Below are 25,293 nucleotides of genomic sequence, written 5' to 3'. Positions count from 1 at the left end.
CATCTAATATATCAATTTTGTTACCCTGAACTCAGAATGTTGAAAGAAAACTAAGGAAATATGATATATACAATATGACACTATATGTAAGCCCCAAATTATCATTATATACAATTTCGATTATCCTTAGCTATAATAAAAGCATAACACTTTTGCAAGATGGACATACACCAAGTTGGAATTTTCTCAAAAATTAAAAATATAACTACCATGTGATCCAACTACACTCTCTTCAAAACAATTCAAAACAGGATCTCAAAGAGACATTTGCACACCCACACTCATTTCTGCATTTTTCACAACAGCCAAGAGAAGCCCTCATGTCCATCAGCAGATGGACATATAAAGAAAGTGTGGTCGGTACATACAGGAGCCTTGAAAAGGAGGAAACGGTGTCATGTCCTACAATGTGGATCAACCTCCAGGACATTATGTTAAGAGAATTAAGCAAGTCACAAAAGGACAAATACTGTGTGATTCCACTCCCACGAAGTATCTAAAGTAGTCAACATCATAGAAACAGGACATAAAAAGGTAGTTGTCCAGGCCTGGGGGAGGAGGTGGGAGAATTAATGTCTAATCTGTGTAATCCAGGGTTGAGAAAAGAAAACTTTCTAGAGATCTGTGACACAGCAATGCAAGCATAATTAGCGCTACAGGCCTGCACACTTAAAAGCAGCAAAGATGGCTTAAGAAAGGAAGACTCATAGGCACACATTTCCATGACATAGGATTGTCAACAGATTTTTAGATCTGACACCAAACACCAAAGCAACAAAAGAAAAAAAATAAATAAATTCAGCTTCAGCAAAAGTAAAGACTTTTTTCTTTCAAAAGATACTATCAAGAAAGTAATAGACAACCCACAAAATGGGAGAATTTTGTGGAAATATTATCTCTGGGAAGACATTTTTACCTAGAACACATAAAGAACTTTTACAGCTCAATAATGAAAGACAAACCAACTAAAAGTTGGCAAAAGATGAATACACATTGCTCCAAAGAAGACATACACATGTGAAAAGTGCTCAACATCAGGGAAATGCAATCTCCACCCCCAGTGAGATGCCATTGTAGAACCACGAGGGTGGTGCTCCTATGTCACTGGGATTTCCCTAGGATGCCAGGGCTTCTTCAAGGGGACTTATTCTTAGTGGAGGAGGAAGTCTCTGGAGCCAAACACATGTGGTGCCCCCAGGCTATCCCAGTTCCTGGCGTGAGACCTGCAATCGATCCCCTGACATCCCCGGGCCCGCTTTCCTCACAGAAAAACAGGTGAAATGTGACTCATTCCCAGGCTCTGTGTGGACACCCAGTGAGCTACAAGGAGGTGGAGCAGCAGAGAGTGCCGAGCACACAGGGAGCCCCTTCTCTGCATGAGCATCGTGACTTCCATGAAGGAGTGGTGGGATGGCATCACAGTCACTAGTAATGCCGTCCTGCTTCCTACCTCATGAGCTGCCCTGCAAAGTGTCATGTCAAGCCTGTTTTTCTGTAATAAAGATGGTTGGCTGCAATGAAAATATGAAACACTTGTTCCCTTTTTTTCCCATTGCACCTACCCGAGTATTTTCCAAGGACTAATGTGCAAGTCTCTGCAAGATTCCACGTCACCCATGGACTTGGACTCACCTTCGGTTGAAGCAGCTATGGGCCTCCAGTTGGCCCCGCTGTGCAGGTTCCAAGGAAATTTCATGGCTCGGAGGTGGGGGGCAGCCCAGGTTCTGCCTCCCCCTGGGAACTGTTCATCCAAACAAGGACTCAGAAGGCAGGAACGGCCAGGCAAGTGAGAACAGGCCCAGAGGCACCCAGGGGCCAGGTGTGAACCTGATGGTGGTGACTGAGGACCCAGCGCATACAGGGGCGGAGCAAGTAAGTTCCCTTCAAACACAACTCCCTCAGTGTTCCTAACAACCCTGGGAGGGGAATGTGTTACCCTCTTTCACCATGAAGACCGTGAAAAGCGGAGAAGTCACAGGACTAATTCACACCAGTAAATGAGGGTCCAATCTGTCCCTCACCCACCACATTTGTCCCTCACCCACCCAGTGCCTGCCACCTTAGGCAGGGATATATTGGGTGGGCCCATGGGGCAGATGCTCACCCACCAGGGGTGGCAGCTTCTAGACCAGCCCCACAGCACTCACTGAGTCTGGCACAAGCTCTGAGGCCGTTTCTCTGCGCTGAGCCCCGCTGCACAGGGAGGCGCAGCGGCTGGGGAAAGCACAGCCGAGGGGAGAGTCTCCTTCACAAAGTGCCCAGGGGGACTGGGGGACGTGGGTGCCGCCTGCTGCAGGAGGGGAGGAAGGCAGCAGAGGAGCACCTGTGGGCTGACCTGGGGTTTTGTAGGATGGGGTGAGGGCCTGACATGAGTCTATTCTCCCCCAAGCTCTTTGTGGGGGTCCAGGCCTCCATTGAAATGTCAAGGCTTTAGCTTCATCCCATCGCTGTTGCTGGACTACCACCCTGGGCCACAGCTTTGAATGCTGGCTGGAGCTGGGGCCATGCTCATGGAGCCTCAGCTGTCCCAACCCAATCTGAGCCCAGGCAAGGAGACAGAACTTAGACATCGGTAAGAGGCCCTGGCCAGGAGGCAAGGGGGTGAGGGCCAGGGTATGGCCATGTGGGAGCAGAGCTGGGACAAGGCAGTTCTGCAGACAGAGGTCTCCTCAGCTCAGCTTCTGTCCCTCACTGTTTGCTCATCTCATTCTTAGATCCAGGAATTGGGTCCCCTGCTTTGACTGTGGGGTCTGTACCAGTGCCCACAGCAGGGTGACCCGAGACCCCTCCCTCAGCCTGGACCTCCAGCTCCCACCTGCCCTGGGCCCACACACACCTGGGCCCCTACTGCCCCTGCTGGTTGTGCTAGTGAAACTGGGCCACAGTGTGTTACGAGCTGTTTCCAAAGCGATGTCAATCTGCGCAGCATCTATTCCCTCAAGAGTCCAGCCATGTGTGGGAGGGAAGATACAGTAGTTGTGGGGTGTCCTTGAAGACCCGTGTCCCTGAGCCCAGTCCCCCAGCCACAGCAGATGGGTCTTCCTCCCTCAGGTGAACAAGATTCCCCCCCACAGAAATCCTACAAGGGACTTGGTATCCTCCCCAACGTCCTTTCCTGTGTACCCACCTTTAACAGGGTTGTCACCATTATGTCTTGTCACCCCCTGGTTCCAGCCTCTCCCCTTCACCCCCTCCACTTCCATCATCCCACTGAGACTAGAGGATGCTTCTCCTGCCAGGAGGCCTTGAGGCAGAGAGCCTGTCCCCTGAGGCCAAGCCTTTTCCTCTGGGCTCAGGCCACAGTCTGGCCTTGGGAGCAGAAATGATGGGAGGGGTCCCTGGGGATTAGAGAGCTGTGTGCTCCCAGGAGCAGTCAGAAGGAGTTCCTGTCAATCTGGAGGGAGTGACTGAAGGGTCACCTGTGGATCCATAGCACCCATGACCTCCCACATCCTCCTTCCTTCCTCTCAGGTGCCCTCTCTAGGGAGCAGCGCAGATCTGAGTAAGGAGAGAGCGGCCCCCAGAGCATTTTCACACAAAACCACCTTTATTCATAATTGACACACAATGTCCCAAAGGTGCTGCTCCTACCCACACCCCCACCCTAATGGTCCTGCCCCCCCTCCCTGCCTCCCACCCTCCCATGTCAGTAGAACAGCCAGGATCAGCCCTGGGATGAGAAGGAGCCCTTGGCTCCTCTGGGGGACAGCCAGGTCACATCTAGTCTGGACCCTCGGGGGGCTGGCAGCGGGAGGGACACCCCACTGCTCCATACTGGGTGCAGTGCCGCTCCCTCCAAGTCCCTGTGACAGACTCGTCACACTCTCTTTTGAGGCTGTGAGGGGCCAACCAGCCTCAAAAACCAGTGTACTCTTAGAAAAGCAGTGAACATTCCATGGAGCCAAAACGACACGGCTTTCCAGTAAAGGGCGGCTCCACGTAAACAATGGAAAACTCCAGGACTAATGTTCTGGTGAAATGTATTCGCGCACAGACCCTCACCCAGTTCCTCTATGAAGGCAAGAGTGCCACAGCGGGACCTCTGCTCCCAAGGGGCTTACATGGATATACAGGCCTCACATGGCTGGAGTTTGCAATGATTTGCAATGGAGTTTTGCAGAGATATTTTTCTGCATTGCATTTACTGGGTACAGAATTTTGACAATTTTCATGCTAACTCTTACTTTTCTCTTGGTCAAATGAGGACATTTATAGATTAGATAAAATTTATCTAATCTACATAAATTGGATATTTATTTACAGATTGAAATTTGGATATTTATAAATTAGATATTTATAATGGTAAAACATAAAAGTGTACCTCAAATGTCCAAAACTGAGAAGCTGGTTTAGCACATTATTCTGACTACACAATGAACTGCTACATAAAAAATGGTGTATTAATAATATATTTTTATCATTGAGTAAAACAAAATCAATAAAATTATATATGGTATATTTTCATTTTTGTGGAAATAATGCCATATTCTCAAGTTCAGGGAAAGGTCTGGAAGGATACCCACCTGAATCCTCCTGGCAGTCATGTCTCTGGTTGGTGACATTAGAGGTGATTTTTATTTTCTTTCCTGTCCTTATCTCTATTCTTTACTTTAAAAAAAGTTCATGGAATATAAACTTACTTTCAGATTAGTTTTAATAAAAATAAATACTGAACATATATGCAAACCTCAGTTCTCCTGCTCTATAGGTCTCTACTTCGCGACCTGGGTTATGAGGGTGCCCTCCAGCCAGATTTCAGTTGGGATCCAGGGTGGTTTCTCTATATTTTAGTTGTAATCACTTTGGTTCCCGGAGAGTGTCAGTGTGGCTTCCACTTAATCTGCTGCAGTCTTGGAATCTCCTAAATTCTTATTCTCAAGTAAGTTCAAAAAAGTAGAGAGGAGATAGTGTATCCATAAAGAAAAACCTACCACAGGAGTATGCACAGGGCAAATGACAGTAAGCGCCTGTTGAATGCCAGTACTCACGAGGAAAGGCAAGAATTCAGGTGTTCCAGTTTGGAGGACAAGACAATACTATTTTTACTTTATTTTATTTTTTAAAAACTATATCTTTATTGATTTCAGAGAGAGGAAGGCAGAGGGAGAGAGAGATAGAAACATCAATGATGAGAGAGTCATTCATTGGCTGCGTCCTGAAGCCCCAGGCTGGGGATCAAGTCTGCAACCGGGGCATGTGCCCTGACCGAGAATCAAATCTCGATCTCCTGGATCCTAGGTTGATTATCAACCACTAAGCCACACCCGGCAGGGTAGAAAATACTCCTTTTGAAAAGTTTCATGGCATTAAGGTCATCAGTTTTTATAATAAAATTATAGAGGCAGAAATTATGTTCCCATATAAAGCATAGTGGAGAGAGCTTTGGGAGTCTTTAAAATCAAGACCTGGCTTCAAATGCTGCCTCCGTCCTTTAGAGTTCTGTGAACTTGGACAAGCCACTTAGTGTCACCTTTCTAAACTGCAAAGTGAGGAAAGTAAGGCCAGTGCGTGGTTGAACACACTGGTTCACACAGGACATGGTAGCTATTACTGTTTTTGTTACGATTACTTTCGGGATTCACCACTTCACTGTGGAAACAACCCTGCTCCACATTAAATCAGAAGGACATTTGGCTGGACACTGCATGGAGCAATAGACAGCCATTAAGGGTCACCTGCCATATTTGCCTTCTGTGGAAAGGGAGTCCTTGAGCCATTTGTTAAATGTCCGGTGAATGAGGGCTGGGCTTCAGCTCAGGGCAGAGGGAAAGAGGGGACACACTCACTAAGTCCCTTCCTGGGGCTCGGTCATGGGGGAGACAATGAGGCAGCAGGCAGTTACCACTCTGTGCCCACCGCCCTGGGGCTTGGATGCCCAGAACATGGGCGCACCTGGGCAGTCACACAGCCGCACATGCACATCGCTTATCTTGTACCCTATAGGCACCAAGTTCCCACCAGGGCACAGGCCTGCGCTCTGGCCAGAGCCAGACTTGGCGAGGACCGAGGCAGAGTCAGGGAGCCGCCCCAGAGGGCGCGATGCCCACTTGAGTCTTCAGGAGTGAGGAGGCCAAGGGAGAGAGCAGGGGAGCACATGCCAGGGACAGGACAGAGCATGGGTAAGAGTGACCTGGGATGTGCGACCTGGGAGGTGTGGTGTCCTCTTCAGGGCACCCCTGGACTTCAGTATGACAGGAGGGAGGGAGCTGGGGAGAAGCAGCGAGACCAGTTGGCACTAAACAGGGCCTACCAAGCAATGACAAAGGGCTTGGGAGGGTTTTAATCAAACAAAACTGATAAAAGTGCAGGACAAATAAGAATCGTATATAATTTGTTCTTTAGTCATTGGTATTTTAGAAAAGATGATTGTTAAATCTAGTTTCTTCTTTTCTAATCAATCGTCTAGTGTTTACCAGACAGGATGTTATAGTATTTAGTGCTCCTGGTAGGAATATAATTGAACGTCCTCACTTTGGGGCAACTTCATTGGAAACAAGATAACATTATATGCAGCCATTCTTCCTGCCGTCTTGTGCTCTACGTTTTTGTGGTTAAAGGGTAAACAGTGCTCACAAATATCACCTTAAAACGTGCCCTTTTAATGCCTAATCTTCAACAGCAGATGGTTATTAAATTAATATTATTCATGACCACAAGTTCACCTCAGGGCTGGGATCAAAAGAGACCATGCACTTGGAAAGGTTTGAAGTGCCCAAGGCAAAGGCCACTTGGACTAACTTTTCCTTTCCCTCACCCGAGGATATTTCTTTCCACTGATTTCAGAGAGAGTGGGAGGGAGGGAGAGAAACATGGATGTGAAAGAGACACATGGATTGGCTGCCTCCCCACACCCCCCGACTGGGGCTGGGATGGAACCTGCAGCCCAAGGCCATACCCTGACTGGACTAGAACCCGCAGCCTCCTGGTGCAGGGCTGACGCTCTGACGCACACAGCCGGGCTCAAGCATTTCTTTCATGATCCAGGCCATTCAAAGGGCAAAATGAAAAGGACAAGTCGGTAGATGCATCTGATTGTGTCCCCTGGGTATTTCAGAGATTCAGACTACTGTGTTGACTTCAAGAGACACACAAGGCCCTGCAGAGATGCTTCCCGGAGCCCACTCCATTGCCTGACAAGGACAGTTATTCCCTCCAAAGAGGCTCCTGGGAAAAGACTCACTTTTTATTCATCGGAAATTCCTTGTAGTTGGTTGCAATCCCTCCTAGCTGCCAGCTCTTCCCTGAGATGTCAGGGGTGTGGCACCCAGTCAGGTCAGGGCCCGGGTGGGCTCCTCAGTAACCTTCACACCTGCAGGGGGGCTGGCAGCCAGCAGCCATGGAGGGGGTGCCCCCCAATCCAGGCCTCACAGAGAAGCTGGGGGTCCCGGCGGAGGTGGGCTGCACCCGGCAGGATCTGGGGGCTGCCGCTCTGGCCCTGAGCAGCTCGGGCCTCCTGGACCCTGGGAAAGGGGCCGAGGCGCCCACAGAGCCCGGCAGGCGGGAGGTCTGGCGGATGGGCCTCCTGGTCTGTGCAGAGGCCTCCTGGAGGCCCGGGTGCCACACCTGCACCCCAGCGGGGGGCCAGGCGCTAGGAAGTCCTGAAGGGGTGGCCTGCACTGGAGGCCTGACCCCTGCCCTTTGATCTGTGCCCCCTGGCGCTGGGCCTGCGCGTGCCCCCGCTCAGCCGTTCCCATGGAGACAGCAGCAGCCCCTTGGAGGCGGCTCAGTGCTGCTGGAGCCCAGGAGCAGCGAGCGGGAGAAGCCCCGCGTCTAGTCTCCTTCTTGGTTCGTTTGGGGCACAACTGGGCACAGATGGGCAACGTGCTGTCCAAGTTGTGCCTCTTGATCCAGCGCCGCCCCCGGGCCTGGTCCGGTGGCCGTCGCCCGGGGGCTGTCCCTGCGCGCAGGGCTGACCCCCCGCCCGGCCCCGACCCCCCGGCGGCTCCGGCTCCCGCCCCTGCCCTGGGCCCTGGTCACAGGCGCCTCCGCGGGGACCCTGCGCCCGCAGCCTGTGGCTGGCCCGATTCTCAGGGGGGGCCGTGCCGGGCCCCCCACCCTGCGAGCTGCCCTCTGGGGCCCCGCCCCGCCGTCAGCCCGGAGGCCCCGCCGGGGAGGCCCGAGCTCCCTGCGGGCAGCGCCAGGCGGTGGGCACCCTGCAGGGCGGCCTCTGCCCCGCCCCCAGGGCGCAGGTTCCCGCCCCAGCAGGGAGTCGGGGCCCTGAGGCCCGGACCCCCCGGGACCGGCCCAGAGAGGGAGGGGAGGGTGCAGGCAGAGTCCCCAGAAGGGAGGTCAGGGAAGGCGGCCAGGGGGGGAGAGAGCAGCCCCCAGGGTGCCCCGAGCAGCCCCTGTGCCAACGGGCGTCCGGCGCTGACCCCCAGGCCCCTGGCGACCCCGGGGGCCCTCGCTTCCGGCCGGGGCGGCCCTGGGCCCCTGGACTCCAGTCCCCAGCGCCCAGGAGGCAGCCTGAGCGGGAGCGCCCAGCCGCCCCCCAGGTGCGCGCCCCCCGAAGGCCGGGGGGTCGCCGGCTCAGGGGGCCCCGAGGGAGACGCGCTGCCTGCCCCGCAGCCAGGCTGGGAAGCAGCCGCGCCCTCGGGCCCCAGCCCAGGCTGCGCCCCGCTGCCCCCCAGGCCCAGGGAGGGGGGGGCCTGGGAGGACCCTCCGCCCGGCCTCCCAGAGTCCCCGCCTGCCTGTGAGGAGGCGGATGCTGGGGAGCCCGGGGGGAGCCCCCCTCCGCTGGCCTCTGCAGGCAGGAGGGCGTCCAAGAGGAAAATGCCCTTGCCACCCCAGCTCCCGCTGCCCCCCCTGGAGTGGGGTCGAGGTGAGCTGCCCCCACCTCCTAAGCTGCCTTGCCTTGCAGCTGAGGAAGACCTGGGCACTGACACTGACCAGGACCTGGGCACTGACACTGACCGGGACCTGGGCACTGACACTGACCAGGACCTGGGCACTGACACTCACCAAGGCCTGGGCACTGACACTAACCAAGGCCTGGGCACTGACACTCAGCAAGGCCTGGGCACTGACACTCACCAAAGCCTGGGCACTGACACTGACCAGGACCTGGGCACTGACACTCACCAAGGCCTGGGCACTGACACTCACCAAGGCCTGGGCACTGACACTAACCAAGGCCTGGGCACTGACACTCAGCAAGGCCTGGGCACTGACACTCACCAAAGCCTGGGCACTGACACTGACCAGGACCTGGGCACTGACACTCACCAAGGCCTGGGCACTGACACTCACCAAGGCCTGGGCACTGACACTCACCAAGGCCTGGGCACTGATACTGAGGATCAGAGTGAAGGGACATTGCAGGGCCCAACAGAGGTCAGGGCTCACTGCAGTGCCACTCAGTCTTGCCCTGCTTTCCCTCCCCCTGGCTCGGGGATTGCAGACACCCTGCCCCTGGCCATTCACACTGGGCAGGTCCCTGCTCCCATCGCAGGCAGGGCATCTGCACATTTGACATCTCAGCTGACTTCAGATGATGACATCAGCGAAATGGACACTAGTTCCCCTTGCTCTGCTTCTCAGCTGACTTCAGATGATGACATCAGCGAAATGGACACTAGTGCCCCTTGCAATGCTTCTCAGCCGACTTCAGATGATGATATCAGTGACATGGACACTAGTCCCCCTTGCAATGCTTCTCAGCCAACTTCAGATGATGACATCAGTGACATGGACACTAGTCCCCCTTGCAATGCTACTCAGATGACTTCAGATGATGACAGTGAAATGGACACTAGTCCCCCTTGCAATGCTTCTCAGACGACTTCAGATGATGACAGCAGTGAAACGGACACTAGTTCCACTGGCTCTTCTTCTCAGTCGACTTCAGATGATGAGGACGTGAAAATGCACAGTCCTCCCCGTGGACCTGCGGCAGTCCCCATGGGTGGGGGGAGCCATGGGGTCAGTACCTCCACCCCAGGCCCCACTCCCTCACAGACATCCAGAGCATCCAATTGAGAGGTGGACTTAGGGAGGCGCAGAGCACTGCTTCTGCCTCACTTTAGCCATATAACTGGGGATCCATCTGGCCACAGCCTGGCTGCTGCAGGAGGAGGGGCATGCACCCCTCCCAGTGCTTGGGGACACTGCTGGTTCCACCTCAAGTCCGATCACCTGGAGCCCACCTGTGCATATCCCAGGTGGCATGGCCATGGGAGAGTGTAACGCCATTCCCATGACTGGAGGCCTGGTGTTCACACCTGCCCTCAGTGCACCTGCGGCCACCCGGACATAGAAAACCTCCTGCCCTTGCAGCAGCCACCACCACGGAGCACAAAGGTACGTCCTGAGACCTGTCTGTTTCCCCTTTTATCAGACCCCAGGGGCTTTCCTGGCTACATCACATCCATTATGGATGCAGGTCCCAGCACCATCCCTGCGTTTAGACACAGCTGTAGTTGCACTTTATTTCCAAGCTCCTAGACCCCACCTGTGCAGAATGCAGGTCATGCTGTGGGAGGGCACATCCCTCCCCGGGTGGAAGGACCTGTTATTCCCACTTTCCCAGTACAACTGGGGCCCACCTCGGCGGAACACGGGTGGTGCCCTCACAGGGAAAATGCCTCACCTGGGAGAGGCCACTGTGTCACCACATGCCACCAGATCACTTGCAGCCCCACTCTCCAGACCACAGGTAGAGTGATGGGGGACAGCACAACACCCGCAATGACTGGCTGGCTTTTGGGCTCCCATTCATACAAAGTCCTTGGTCACCCCGTCCCCAGCAGTACTGCTGTGGGGGGAATAGCACCAGACATTTTTTCAGAGAAATGTGTACTCTCAGTCAAAACCCCTGCCTCCATCCCCAAGTTAGACCACCCCTCTCACTTTGGAGGAACTAGGACTGTGTTTGGAGGCTCCTGCTCACAGCAACTGTGCCTGTGCTCTGGGTGGAGCACACACTAGCCTTGCATGTGGGGAACTGCCCAGGGATTCGTAAGAGCCACCACCCAGTTCACCCACAAATCTCAATAAATTAGGAGCAGAGCTTCCGCTGCAGACCTTGTAACCATAAATGACTTTGTTCCACTAGGAAGAGGCTTAACCCCTTTCACTGAAACTTGCGGATGGTCCTACATGAAGTGAGAGGACCACACCTCAGGGGTTTGTGTGTTGGGGGAGTGGCATTTGAGGGTGAAGGGCAAAGGAGCCCAGTTGAGAACGACCTACATCTTAAATCCCTTCAATAACCTACAGCTAAAGTTCAAACCCCTTGATTTGGCAGGAAAACCTCAAAATCTGCTCACTCGACCCATTCCTCTGCCCTCCCTGCCTTGCATTTTATATATCAGGACATAGAACTTCCTGCTGTTGTCCCCAAATAACCATGCTGTGCTCAGGCTGTTCTCTCCTTCTAGATACCTTCCCTTGACTTCCTTCCCACCCCAATGTGATAATCCTTGCCCACCATTTATGACTTTTCTCAAGTATCTTGTCATTCAAAAGTCTTCTTTGTCTCTTGTCACATCTGGACTAGGTACACCTTTTATGCCCTGGAATTCCCCATGCATAGCTCACTGTCATACTTATTAGGTCGTGTCAATAGTAAGTGTGTGGACAGTAAGTCTCGGGGGCAGACGGGATGGTGGTGTCACTGCCAGAAGCCCCTGTTCTCTGTTGTGCCCTTGCTTCCCGCTGGGAGAGCCTGGAGGCTCAGTTATTGAAGAGGGGAGTTGGTGACCACAGGGGAGCTCACAGTGACTCTAAGGCACTTTCAGAGCCATTCGATGAGAAGAGTTTGTTTTCAATCCTCAAACCAAGGAGAAATTTCGAGGGCCTTTTTTTTTTTTTTAAATGGATTTTAGAGAGAAAGGAAGGGAGGGAGAAACAGAGAGAGAAACAGAGAGAGAAACATCAATGTGAGAGAGAAACATCTATCGGTTGCCTTCCAGTCAAACCCGAAACCCAGGCGTGTGCCCTGCCTAGGAATGGAACCGGTGCCCTTTGGGGCCTGGGATGAGGCTCAGTCAACCGAGCCGCACTGGCCAGGCGCCCGGGCTTTTTGGTTCTGTATTTGCTGCATCGTTGGTGGTAGGCAGCCTGCAGCAGCAGAGCAATCCCACTGTTTCTCTCCTCCTTCCACAAGCGGTTTGCCTGCCTTTTAGGGAGGTTAGTTAACAGCAAACGCTACAGAAAAGCCCTGCACTTCATCAGCGGGCAGTGCCTTTGGTCTGGAACCTGAAGCCGGTTCATTTGGAATCACACAAATATAAAGGTCATGACATTAATCACAGCACCTACCCCTGAGCCTTTCTCCCTTTTAGAAGGGGTGGCCTGTCGGGGGAGGCAGCAGAGCAACAATTCTTCGTGGTGTCTGAGGCTTTTTCAGTTGCAGCTGTGGTTTCTGGTTCGGTTAGTGACGATTTGATAACAGGCTACAGCAGTGGAGACCCTGCCTCATTGGGCTTCGTCTCCATCGCGCAGTCGTTTTGAAGCTTAAAATGAAAGATGACGGAACACGCCCTGGTTGTAAGTGCTTGATAGCTTTTTAAAAACATTGCCTTTCCCCATAGCAGGTGTGAGATGTGGCCAGTGGGGAAGGGAGCTCCCACACCTTCCTTCCAGAACCCATGGAGCAGAGCCTCGGCGCTTTCCCCCGGCGCAGATGCCCCTCTTTCACCCCTCACTGCTTTCCCAGGCCCCTCTCCTGCCTGCCTCTCCCACAGCTAAAGATCCTGCTTCCAGTTTGCTTGCAAACCCTTAAGGTGTTGATGCAGTATAGAGGAGCAGTTTTTATTTTTGCTTTTTTGTTGTTTATTTGGACTTTTTTGTTGTCAATCCTCTACTGAGGATTTTTTCCATGACTTCCCAGACATTGGAAGGTACAGAAGGAAGTAGGGGAGACAGGGCTGGGGAGAGGGGGGAGTATCCATGTTTCTCTCATACATGAGGGGGATGAGAAACATTGATTGTTTGCCTCCGGCACTGGCCCTGACAGCGGCCAAGGATCGAACCCACAGCCCAGGTAAGTGCCCTTGACCGGGAGTCAAACCTGTGACCCTTTGGAGCAAGGCCAGTGCTCTAACTGGGGACTCAGGCACGGCCGGGCAGTGTCGGGCTGGCCACGCAGAGGTGACACGTGTTGGGCCAGCAGGGTCTGAGGACAACCAGTTTGCCCTCCAGCCGCCCGCCGAGTGGGACTCGGAAAGCAAGGAGGCCGCGCTGTCCCTCAGGGAGAGTCCTTAGGATGGGCCAGCGGAGAACAACTGTAGGAGACAGAGAGCCCTGGACTGTGAGCCTCGGCAGCAGCCCTTCCCGGACCCCTCTCGAGAGTCGCGAGAGCTTTGCTTTCTCTCTACAATAGCCCTTGGTGCCCTGTCCCTGGCTCACACTGTCCCTGAGTTTCATTCTTCGACCCCATGAGACAAAGGACCCGGCAAGGAGAACTCCTGGTATCATAACCACTGAGCAACACTGGTCAGTACGATGTGGATTTTTGTAATTTAAAAAGTTCTAAAATCTTAAACAAGAACTTTGAAATAAGTTTATGACCTCTCTCTCTGTTATAGTAAACTTCAGTGACTAATTTCCTTAAGTATCATAAAGCTTAAGGAACATTTGTGCTAGCAATTTCCTAAACAAACTAGTAACTGCCTTCCCTGGCATGCGTCCCCCTGTCAGTTGGATATGTCCGACAGGCTGCAGAGGGTTTCCACTGTCCTGATGGGAGTGTCCCATCAGAGCAGATAGGAAAGGAAAATGCAGTCCTGACTAAAAGGCTTCTCATCTGAACTTGTTTGCAATTGATCTGGTTTCAGAGCAGCCATTCTCCACATTCTCCAGCTGCTTTGCTCTTTCTATCTCCCAAAACACAAACAGGCATAAGATTAACCTACTATCTCATTATTAAAGGCAGGTAAAGTCATTTAATGCTGTTTCCATCTATGTTTATCCTTATGCACCATTTTAACACTTTATTAGTTTACTTCCCTTGGTTTTCTACTTACGGTGATTTCAAAAAACCTCATTTCCAGCATCCTTTGCAAAGAGAACCTCAGTAGACTTTTGTTTTATAGACTTTTAAAATTATTTTGTATGTAGTTTTTCTCTTTTATACCTTTTCATAAAGAATATTTTTTCCTATTCTGTCTCTCTTTTTTTGTCCATTACTCACAAACATTAAGGAGGCTTCTTGAACCTGTACTTGACCCCATGATCTAGTAGGTTTTTGAAACTAGGTCCACACTCAGTTTAGCAATTTGAGTCACTTCAAACATAATCTTGTTATTCAGGATCTTTGTGCTGTAAACTGTCAGACAGCATTTAGGTTGAACATCATGTCTTTCTTGATATCCTTCAGCAGAAGTTTAGTAGGATCTACTCAACAAAAGTATCATATAGCAAGTAGGAAAATATGACCTACAGTTGAGCTTAGAAATGTTTTTCTTTGTTGATGTTATTTTTCTGTTCCCATTTTTGTGTTAGATCCCTGTGAGCTTAAACTCAGAAAACAAAATATATCATCATCTTTTATTTGTCTGATTCAGTCATTCAACTAATGTTTACTGAACACCTGCTATGTACCAGGCCTTTTCCCCCAGGTTCTAGGGTGTAGAAAATATAAACGTAATTAATACCTTAGGAGAACAAAAATGAATTAAAGAGAAGGAACTGAGAATGACCAAGGACAGGACTGTATTTTGTACAGGATGTGCAGAGAAAGCCTCTCTAGGGAGATGCATTTCAGCAGGGGCCTCATTGAAGGGGGGGAGCCTTGCAGACATGAGGCTGAGCTTCTCAGGAAGTGTTCCATCCTGGAAGAGGTGGTGTCCAGTGCCCAGCCCTGAGGCCTCTTCCCATGCTCAGGGAAGAGAAAACAGGCCTGTGTGGCTAGAGTAGTGATCACCATAGAGCGCTAGGAAACAAGATCAGAAAGGATGTGAATGGTGATAGCATACAGTATCTGTTGTCCATGGGAACCATTTATTTACATTTTACTCTGAGTGAAATGAGAAATTATTGGAGGGACCTGAGCGAAGGAAGGACACGCGATCTGATCTATATTTAAAGAAATTATTTACCTACTGATTGCATTAGTTTTCTCACGCTGCTTAACAAATTACTTGACATTTAGTGGCTTAAAACAACACGTACTTATTATCTCGGAGTTGCCAAGGATCAGAGTTGGAAGGGAAGGGCGATTTAGCTGGGTTCTCTGCTCAGCGTCCTCTAAGTCTAAAATCAAGATGCCATTTGCAGTGCGGGGTCCATTCCAAGCTCGTCCAGGTTTTGGCAGAATTCACTTCCTTGTGGTTTCAAGGTTGAGGTCCAGGTTCCCAATATTTGAGTATCGTTTGTTTTTGCCAGCCTAATATATATATTTTTTCAATTGAGTTAAAAAAATGTGTAACATAAAATTGAGCATCTTAACCATTTGATCAGTATGAGTTCAGGAGTGCTAAGTATGCTCACGGTGTTGTGAAACACCTTTAAACGTTTTCATCCTGCAGATCTGAATCTCTGTGTCCTTTAAACAATTTCCCTTCCTCCTCCCTCCCATCCCCTGGTAACCAGCATTCTGCTTCCTGTCTGTGAGTTGGACAACTATCTGTGCCACATATAACTGGAATCAGAGTGTTTGCCTTTCTGTGACGGGCGTGTTTGTTTGCTTCGCTGCATGTCAGCCTGGGGCCTCTCTTAGCTCTTAGACATGTAGAGTGTGTGAATTTGGGGGCACTTCAGGATCCTTCCTACCATGTAAGTGAAGAACAGGGTTGTGGAATTATAATACTATTAGGCTTTCTGCTGATTTGCAAGAGCTTGGTGGCGAAAGAAAGCTGTGTAAATCTCTGCACTTGGTGTGTTGTTCTCTTACTGTGGACTTTTAGGGAGTATGGGGGTCTCCCCATTGGCCAAGATGGAAGGGGGAGATTCTGAGCGTGTCAAAAGCTGCAAGGATGAATGGACAGGGCCTGAGTTCGCCAAGGAGAAGTTGGAGACCAGGTAGAAGCACTAGAGATATCTAAACCATTGCTTCCCCAAACTTAATGTGTATATGAATCTCCTGGGAATTGTGTTAAAATTAGGTTGAAACTTAGTAAGACCACAGCCTGACTCTCCTAATCATCTCCTAGGTGACAGCAATGTTGTTTGTGGAAGATCAAGACAGGCTGATGATGACGGCAGGTTGGGCTAGGGTGGTAATGGTGTAAATGAGAAAAGGTCTGATTGCGGCTATGATTTGAAGATAAACCCTAAGGGCTTGCTGAGCAGGAATGAGAGGCACGAGGATGACTTTGAAGTTTACAGGACCACAGAGGTTGTAGGAGGAGCTGGTATCAGGGCAGAAATCAAGTGTTCAGTTCAATAAACCAAATTGGAATCCACATAGAGATGATCACTAAACTCAATGGGTAACAGCAGGTTTATATCATATGCAATGTTGCTCGAGACTTAAATTTTTATTTTTCCATGTACCACTCTTCCTGAGAGTCTTGGAATTTATTTCACTGTATTAAAAATTTAAGCGATACAAAGGGCCTTTCTGATTTGTGGTGCGTTTTCTCCCTCTTGCTTCTCTCGCAGTGACATTAGTAAAACCAGCAGTGTTTCCTTGCCATCACACCAATATTCTTTACAGTGAAACTGACATATATTACTCAGATCATTAGAGCTGCTCCCAGAAGCTGGCATGTGCATCACTGTGTGTATTTATAAAGCACATGGCACTCAAGCACTCTCTAGGAATAGAATTCAATTTTTAATTTTTTTATTTCAGCGCCTGTCGGTTTTGGTAGATGCCTCACTAGGAGATGAATTACTTCTCTGGGTATAGAGGCAGTTTCATGAAATGAGTGATTATTAGATCTTTCCTAGGCTCGAGTATTCAAAGTCAGTTTTGTCACATTATGAGAGCTTGCACAAAAGTCCACCCTCACTGATTGCTTTACCACAAGAAGTAAATGGCATAGACTAAGGTGGTATTGAGGGTGTGCTTACTTATAATTTCCCTCAACATTAACCATGTGAAATCTTGTCTTACTCAACTTGTTTTCTGAAAGAAAAGCGTTGGACAGGATATATGCTGGAAACTGTGCTGCCAATCTGCTCTTTCATGGGATCTGCAGGAATGCTAGAGTAGCCAGAGAAAAGTTTAAGACTTGGACTTGCAACATTTCATATATTTTAATAGATGTGTAAATAAAACCTTGCTGTGCTTAGCACTGCTGGGGTGCTAGCTACACAACGTCCAGTGAAATAAGGTTATGAGCATGGTTCATAGTTTCAGGTATGGGTGCAATGACGGCCGCACAGGGCAGTGTTGGTTTAGAGGACTGTTCATTCTGTGGAACAGGTGAGTATTCACTGCACCTTGAGCCAACATCTTTATAGAAAGGCCTGTTTTATTTTCTTTAATGTTCAGTAATAAAACCTGGTAGGTTTCATTATTAGAAAAAACGGGAATGTGCTGGGAATTTCAAGGATGTGCTGGCAATTTTGTTTTTATCAATAAGACTCTGAGCAGATGGAAATGAAACCACATCATTTGATGAGAAGGATGAGAGAAGGAGGCGATCCCTATGGGGAGTGCTAAGGAAGTCAGAAATAACATCTGTACACCTTTCAACCTGGAACTCTGGGCTAGCACTCACGGCCTTATAATACAATTAGGCTTTCTGCTGATTTGCAAGAGTGTGGTGGCTAAAGAAAGCTGTGTTAATCTCTGCAATTGATGTCTTGTTCTGTTACCATAATCAGTCAGGGAGTATGAGGTGTCTCCCCATTGGCCAAGATGGCAAAGAGAGATTCTTATACTGAACATGTCAAAAGTTACAAAGATGAATGGACAGGGTCTGAGTTTGCCAAAAACTAGACAGAGGAATGGATAGGGCCCAGAACACCAAAATTTAGAAAGATAACTGGATTGAGAAAAAAAGAGGCCTCCCCTCCCTATCCTTAGAAAAATGGCAGGCTTGAGCAGGTATGGTGGATGGTCTTTGAGAATAAAGTTCACCATTCTGCCAGGTTGAGGCACCTGAATATGCCTCTTTTCTTTTGTACCAGCACCTGTTTCACAAGTTTGGCTTTTGATGCGGCAGGCAGCTGAACCTGCATTTCAGTGACAGTTCCATAGGCCTTTCTCGTATTAAAACCCAGAATCTAAATCTAGGCATCCTTGTTCTATGAACTGGTTCAAAGATGGCTTAATTTTTCATACTACTGTACATATTTTAATGTCATGCATTAACCAGAACATAAAATTAAGCTTTTGCATAGTAATTTATAAAACTAACTCCTTTACTTTCCTTTTCTGGGGAGCACTAAATCAAAAAAATTGGAGAAAGAAATATCCAACATGTAGCGGCAATTAATCACCTATCAATCTGAATGAAGATCTTATACAACTCAATGGGAATCTAAAGAAACTTCAGTTTCAAGATTGGGATAAAACACCTTTGGGAAACACTGTCATTCATAACGCTGGTTGGAGAAGAGGTAAAATGTTTGCATTTCGTTTGGGACTTTAATATCTTTATTGGACCTAGAGTGTGTTTACATGAGTGTCATTTGATTTGCCTTTGAATAATGTACTATAAAGTAGATAGAAACTATATAAAAAGAAACAAATAGAACAGAGAAAATTGGAAGTTCACACAACATTTTGAAAATGTGTATAAAAAATAAAATGACCAAAGTCATTAGTCATGTTCTCCAATAATATAACAATAATGATGCCTCCACTAGAACACTGATAAATACAATGTACTATATAGTTAATGTAATCTAGTAATTCCATGACAGGTTAATTAGTCAATTAGGGTTTTCTTTTCTTCGGCATTATAGTTTGATCTTGTCTGCCCAGCCTCATACTATATTTAATAATTGGATATGAAAAAAGCAATCTACTATAATTACATTTTAAGAAAAGAGAGTACTAGACATTCTATAGAAAAGTTTTAAATTACTGTATATACCATACTTAGGAAGCACTAAGTGCGTTTTCTTGAGACGATCTTTTAAAAAAAAATCCAAAATATAATACCATAAAAAAATCCATTAAATGACAAATAGGTAAAATAGTTGTCAAAAATGAACACCTTTACTTTTCTGTTTTAAATGAAATGGTATGGATATCAAGCAGTTATTTAAAAGCAAATATACTCATGAGTAAAAGAGTAGAAACAAATGTTCAAAATTGTAATAGTAGCTATGTAGAGATGGTTTATTATTAGTGAATTTTTCTCTCTTTTCCATATTTTGGTAATATATTTATTTGAATGTAGCAGTTTACTTTTAAACCCCATTAGGGTTGGAATTTTCTTACATCAGTGCCTAATCCATATTAAGTACTCAATAAATGTGTGTTGAATGAAAAATTGAGAAAATTATTACATTATGATATATTAAATTGATCAAAGTATATTGTCCCAAATCCTGACATTTTCAGTACTGGCCTTGAAGGCTGTTGCAAAGCAGTGAGGCATGTCCTCTCTGCTGTATTTTCTCAGTGGAGTGTGATCAGGATTTGTCTGCAGAGACTCAACTTTCTGTTCACTGCTGGCTTACAAAGTACAGGGACTGGCTTATAAGCAGGTTACTCTCTGTGACTCAATTTCCTTATCTGTAAAATAAGAATTATAATGATGTCTCCTTCCTAGGATTGTGTGAGAACCAAATGTTTAACCCATGTAAATCACTTAGTGTAATGCATGGCACATTGTAAGTGATAAATAAGTGTTGAGCATTATTGTTATTGTGTTGTTGAATCTATTATTTTCATTTTTATTATTAACAGAAGTTTAGCTCTCTAGTTGGCCAGTATGTTGGACTCAGTCCCTAATGCCTACAGTGGTTTCTGCCACATGGAACAAAAATTGTTTAAGTCTGATTGAGAGAGATTAAAAATTTGCATTAGGCTCTGAAGGGAATCATTAATCTCCAGATGACTCCTGAAATACAGATAATATCTTCCTTGAAACTCAAATTAGGAGAACTTAAGATTCTGAAAGCTGCCACTCAGGGTTCAAACATGGGATGGCTAAAACCCCTTCAATGGGAATGGCTTTCCGCCTTCCTTGCCGCAGCTTGGACAGAGGATCTGGAGCTGGATGAAGCCTGGGTAATGCGTGGAGGGATGCGGAGGGGGGACAGAAGCAGCAGCCTGACCAGGGGCAGAAATGAGCTGAAAGTGAGAAGGGGGAGCACTCCCAAGAGAAGACTTTTCTTCTGTCCATTCTTCTGTTCCTTCTCCCTTCACTCTGTCCCCTCACCATCATCATATGCCTTAGGGAAGCAGAGCTTTGGGGCGACGCCATCTCAGGACACCAAACAAACAGGGCAGGTGGACTGGCTAGCTGTCCTCTGCAGAACATTTAAGGTCTGCAGGTTATTTTACACTTGAGGGAGGAATATACAGTAAGTATGTTGTCCAGTTACAATTTCAGTGTCCAAACTGGCAACTGTTTCTAAAAATTTATCAAAAAATGATTTTTTCAATGTACCTTTAATAAAAGAAAATTTAGTTGAAATCTGTAATTCTGATTTTTAGAAATTTAGATGCAGTTTTATAGTGGGAGGCATTTTTTAGAGGAAATTCATTTCACTGATGACTACTTTCTCAGTGGAGGATTTTCAGACATGGTGTTCAAAGCACTAAACTCAGTAACACCCAAATTTGGTCTTCCCACTGCCTGATAACCCTGAGTGCCATACTACAGATGATGAATACATGTGGATGAGAAATGATTGAATGAAATGTTTTCCGTATCCCAGCAGTAAAATGGGGAGGGGATTTTTATCAATATACTAGAGAATGAAATACAAAATTAAATGAGAACATATTTCAGCTTACAATTTTTCAAAATAAATATAATAAATAATGATTGTGGGGTAAAATAAACACTTTCAAATGTGTCTGGAGAGAGTATAAGTTGGTAGACTTTCTGGGAAATAGTTTGCTTGTTTTGATCAAGAACTTTAAATATTTTATTCTCAATACCCACCATTTTATTTTGTAGGAATTTAGTCTAAAACATAATTAAAGACATGCTCAGAACTGTGGAAAGTTTTACTAACACTAAAAGTTGAAACAAAAGAATTGATTAGATACATTTTGATGAGTTATTATATTATATATCTTGTAAAAGTCATGTTTTTGAATGATTTACATAAAATGGATCATCATTAGATATTAATGCTTCTTAATTCTTTATAGATATTAATGGTTTTAAAAAACAATATGAAATAGTATACAGGGCATTATAATGTCATGTCTGAGAGTTTAGCTCTATCACAATATTACTAATTGAGAACAAAGATGAAAATCAAGAAAAACCCTGACAACCACATAAGCCCTGAACCAGCAAAATAAAAGGTACAGAATCTGTGCACTAAGGCTCATCTATTTTCCTTGTTTAAAAGGCCCCTGGAGTGTTCTGTGGGTGGTATTGTTTGTTGTGTGTGTGTGTAAATGCTGAGCATGTCATCTGCAAGCAGGGGAGCTGAGGGGCGCCCTGGACTTGCTCTCTTTTCTGCTCTTCCTCAATCTACAGTCAGGCCTTCTCCACTCTGCCCCTAAATGATGGGGGAGGTCAGAGAAAAATTCAGATGACTCTTGTGTCTTACTTGGCTCCTTCTCTCTGGTCTTCATGTCTTCCAGGGGACCCCTGTCCCCCAGCCCTGCCCCCTCCCCACCCGTTAGCTGAAGGGCATCAGACTTGCCACTGCTCTCCAGACCAAGCTGCAGGCAAGGACGGCCTCGCAGACCCTCCTGGGGTGGCCCCTGCCTGCTTCTCCAGCTTCATCTCTCCTCTGTCACATGTGCTCCGCTGAAGTCACGACCCAAATTACTTCCCATCCTACATTCCTCACATTTGCTGGCCTCCTGGCCTTTCCCAAGCCGGGCCCTCTGACTTGAACACACACTCATCTCTTCTGCCTTTTCTCCTGTGAGCTTTCAAGCTGCTCGTCCTTTCGGGCTCAGCTTAGAAACCCTTGAAAGGCTTTGGGGATCACCCAAGGCTGGAGCCACCGCCATCCTCTGCCTCACACCGGCTGCTTCTCCATCGCAGCCCTGCGCCCATTAGCCCTCTCAGAGGCTGGGGGCTCTTCCCTCCATCAAACTCCTCCACTAGCTGAGCCACTGCCTCCCCCAGCACCACATGAGGAGCACCAAATTCTAAGTGAGAGGAAGGCTGTCAGTGACAGATACACAGATGGGCAAGGTGTAGACTCACAGCTGGAGAGGAGACTAAACAAGGAACTTAAAGCTCTTGGTGTTTTGTAGATAGAAGCAAAGTCCTTAAGAGCTTCACTATTAATAGAGTGGAAGACAGTGTCCAAATCAATAACTAAGACCTTCAAGAAAGGCATGTCAAGTCAAAAAAGAATGAAACTATATATGAAATAGCAGCAAAGTAGGTAAAATAACATTTGATCATTTATTACATGTGATAATTGCTCTGGCAAATTATTACTTCAGTGTGGGCTGGTAACCTCAAAATGATCATTTTAGTTCTAGGTGTGTCTAACTCGTGTTTCCTTCCTCAATGCAGGATGATCAATGATAGTAAATGAAGTTGCTTATACATATAATTGATAAAATAGGTTTTAAATATGCAGTATATAGAATTATAGAGTTTGTAGAATTTTTCAGTTAGAATTGCTTGAATTGTTAAATTACTTTATTGTTTCTTTGCTGACTTTTGTGAAGCCTTTGTATATAAAGAAGCCAGCATTGTTACATTTATAGATGCAAACCTACTGCTTTGATGTGGACCAATTTTCAAGTGTTAAGAAAGCAGTTAAAGGAAAGGGGAAGATAAGAGCTCTTTCCATTCTCTTTCAGGTAATCATTATACACAGACTTAACTCTAACAATTCTTTTTTAATCACCTGCAGTATTGATGTGAAATATCAAAACATTCTTTGAAAGAAATAGAAGAGCTCACAAGTGGAATGCTAACTGGTGGCCACGGTGCGGACCCACACCCCTGAACCTGCGGCCGAGACCCCCTCCCCGCAGTGCAGGGGCCCCAGGCTCACCGCGCAGCAGCTGGAGGTCGGGATGCCTGGAGCCCCTGGTCCTGCTGCCTCACAGCCGAGGAGCCCCCTCCGCCAGGCCTTCCCCGCCAATCGCAGCCCAGACCCAGACTGGAGAAGCAACCAGGGGCTGGACAGGCCAGGAGAGTCTGTCAGACAGTGACCCTGAGCTGTGGGAGCTCCTGAAAGGGAGAAGACAGGCAATGTCGTGGCCTGGACTCACTGCCTCAGAGAATTTCTGCAGTCGAGCTGCGCTGGAAGCCCTGGGGTCCTGTCTGAACAACAAGTCCTCGGGGGTTATCCTGGCAAGAGATATTCTGGAGGAGCAGAGGTAGGGGATGAAATCGAGCTGCTGTGTCAACGCCGGGCCTTGGAGGCCTTTGACCTGGATCCTGCACAGTGGGGGTCAATGTCCAGCCTTATTCGGGGTCCCCAGCCAATCTGGGGCCTATGCAGCCCTTCTGCAGCCTCACGACCCAATCATGGGGCTGGACCTGCCTGGCGGAGGCCATCTCACCCATGGCTGTATGTCCGATGTCAAGAGGATCTCAGCCGCATCCATCTTCTTTGAGTCTATGCCCTATAAACTGAACCCCCAAACTGGCCTCCTGACTATGCCCGGCTGGCAATCACTGCTCGACTTTTCCGACCACGGCCCGTCATAGCTGGAAGCAGCGCCTATGCCCGCCTCACTGATTGTGCCCGCACGAGAGAGGGGTGCGATGAGGCCAAAGCACACCTGCTGGCAGACATGGCCCACATCAGTGGCCTGGTGGCTGGCAGGGTGATCCCTTCACCTTTCAAGCATGCCGATGTTGTCACCACTGCCACTCACAAGACGCTTCGAGGGGCCAGGTCAGGACTCATCTTCTACCCGAAGGGGGTACAGTCTGTGGACCCCAACACTGGCCGGGGATCCCTTATATGTTTGAGGGCCGAATCAACTCTGCTGTGTTCCCGTCCTTGCAGGGGGCCCCCCACAACCATGCCATTGCTGCAGTGGCTGTGGCCCTAAAGCAGGCCCGCACCCCCATGTTCCGGGAGTACCCCTGCAGGCTCTGAAGAATGCTCGGGCCGTGGCTGATGTCCTGCCAGATCGAGGCTACTCCCTGGTGTCTGGTGGCCTGACAGCCACCTAGTGCTGGTGGACCTGCGGCCCGAGGGCCTGGATGGGGCTCGGGCTGAGCAGGTGCTGGAGCTTGTATCCATCACAGCCAACAGGGACACCTGTCCTGGAGACCCAAGTGCCATCACTCCAGGGGGCCTTCGGCTTGGGGCCCCAGCCTTGACCTCTGGACAGTTTCGTGAGGATGACTTCCGGAAGGTGGTGCACTTTATAGATGAAGGGTCAACATTGGCTTGGAGGTGAAGAGCAAGACCCCCAAACGGCAAGATTTCAAATCCTTCTTGCTCCACGACCCAGAAACAAGCCATGGGCTTGCTGACCTCAGGGAGTGGGTGGAGCAGTTTCCGGGGCCTTCCCCTGCCTGGTTCTGATGAGCACTGAGGGCTCCAAGGAAATGAGGCCCATGGACTAAAGTTATTCGCCTTCCCTGTACCTGAACCAGAGGAGGGGATCGCCGACCAATGTCAGCCTGTGGCGGCTGTGACTCAGCCTCAGGCTCTGGGTACCTCAAAACCCGGTCCCCGCGGGCCTTGGGCCTCGGGAGCGTGCAGGGAACAGGGTGCAAGCTGTGCGGGGTGAGAGGCTCTGACAGGTGCGGGCCCGCCTCTGCCCGGCTGCGGGAGCCCACGTCCAGCTCTGACTCCCACTGCGTTCAGACCGGACAGGACGTGGGCAGGAGAAGGAGGGGAAGGAGCAGCCAGGCTTCCGCCGCCTCTTACCCAAGACGCGGCGCTCCTGCCAGTTTCCCGCCTCTGTGCCCCTGATGCCATCCTGGCGGGACCCTGCCACCCAGCCCCCGCTGGCCCAGGGCCTTCCCGAGGACTCCAGGAGGGACGGGAGGTGCTGGGTTGGGAGCCCCTCCCGGCGGGCACCTGGTGCCTGCTGTGCAACAGATGGGCTGCTGGGGTCACCGACAGGTAACAGAAACCCCAAAATTACGATATTCTAAATCCATGAGGTTTTAAAAACTCTGTCATGAAAGGAAGTCTTAGGTAGGTACCCAGGGATCCAAACTCGCCTGCTTTCTCATCTTTTCATATTGGCGCCCACCCTCAAAGGTCCTTCCTGTGCCAGAATGGAGGCTGGAGCTCCAGCCATCACACCCTCACTTAGAAAGGGCCCTTCCTGAACCCCAATAACTTCTACCCAGGTCCCATAGCTGTCAATTT

General features: G+C 48.8%; 1 pseudogene across 1 annotated transcript; it reads left to right on the top strand.

Moving 5' to 3' along the window:
* Positions 1–7,336: 7,336 nt before the first annotated feature.
* Positions 7,337–24,505, top strand: LOC308563575 (serine hydroxymethyltransferase, mitochondrial-like; annotated as a pseudogene). Its single transcript has 4 exons — positions 7,337–7,525; positions 9,430–9,901; positions 15,846–15,960; positions 23,057–24,505. The product of its transcript is annotated as a serine hydroxymethyltransferase, mitochondrial-like (transcript).
* The last annotated feature ends 788 nt before the right edge of the window (positions 24,506–25,293 follow it).

Source organism: Miniopterus schreibersii, assembly GCF_964146895.1.
Source record: "Miniopterus schreibersii genome assembly, chromosome: 11".
In the NCBI taxonomy this organism is placed as follows: Eukaryota; Metazoa; Chordata; class Mammalia; order Chiroptera; family Miniopteridae; genus Miniopterus; species Miniopterus schreibersii.
Note: the sequence above shows the minus strand (reverse complement) of the source record. Positions and strands in the feature narration are given on the sequence as shown.